Genomic DNA, 1,294 nt, shown 5'->3' on the forward strand with positions numbered 1-1,294 from the left:
TATTAATTTTTATTCATATAATATATAAAATAATTACTATATTATTATTATATTATAGATTAAAATTTACTAATTTAAATTTTGTTTTTATTTTTAATATAAGCATTAGAAATAAATAAATTTTTTATAACAATATGTAATGTAACAAAATATATATAATATTAATTAATTTTTAAAAAATTCTGAAAAGTTGGTTTTTGTAATGAAGTGTTATTAAAAAATTAAAATTATAAAAACTAATTTCAACCAATATAATATAATAGGTTATTAAATAAATTTAATACAAAACACATTGAATATAAATTTTTGTTGAGTTTTAAATTTTAAATAATTTTTAATTAAATTTCGAATATTTTTATTTTAAAGAGTTATAATATTTTAACATCATTTTTTTCGTATCTTTTTAATTGAGTTTTTTATTTTTTAAATTATAAACCTTATTTATAATTAAGAGTAATGTTTTAACACTACCAATTAGTCATACATATAAAAATACAAGAACAATTCCATTGTCATAATTATAATCTAACTTTATAAGGAATACAATACAATGAAACTATATATAAGTAATATAACTAAATTTTATCTACATCTATAGTCACATTTCATAAATAATATAATTAAATTATATTTATGTTTATAATTAAAAGGGTAAAAAACCATAATAAGCCAACTGGCTCAAAAAATTACGTAAATACGCCAAAGCAAAAATCGTTTCAGCAATAAGCCAGATCGCATTTTTATATAATTCGAACCAGGTTGGTTCGAACTCTATTTGTTAGTAAATCGAACCAGGTGAGTTCGAATTAGGGTTTTTTGATGGTAATAAATCGAACCAGCCTGGTTCGAATTAAGAATGAAGGTAATTCGAACCATGGTGGTTCGAATTATAGAGAGAGAAGGTTTCCTTGTAATTCGAACCGGGCTGGTTCGAATTACAGCAATCATAGTTCGAACCAGGCCGGTTCGAATTAGTGTGAGACTGAGCTAGCTGTGTATCTATGGACGAGGCAGAACTGAATCGGCCAAAGAGATGCGGCCTATGTCGCCAACCCGGACACAATTTAATAAGAAAAAATAAACACTAAACTGAATAATAATAATAATAATAATTATTATTATTATTATTATTATATATATATGAGCTAAAAAAGTCCAACTGTTTTAAAGTAAAATTTTCTTTTAATATTTGATTAAATATTTTTATATTTAGTACTTTTTTTTGGCACTTCCTCTTAGTTAAAAATATAATCATTATAATTTTTTAGTTATTATTGCTAGGGGTGTTTAGTTA

Source organism: Arachis duranensis, chromosome 6 (assembly GCF_000817695.3).
Source record: "Arachis duranensis cultivar V14167 chromosome 6, aradu.V14167.gnm2.J7QH, whole genome shotgun sequence".
Lineage (NCBI taxonomy): Eukaryota > Viridiplantae > Streptophyta > Magnoliopsida > Fabales > Fabaceae > Arachis > Arachis duranensis.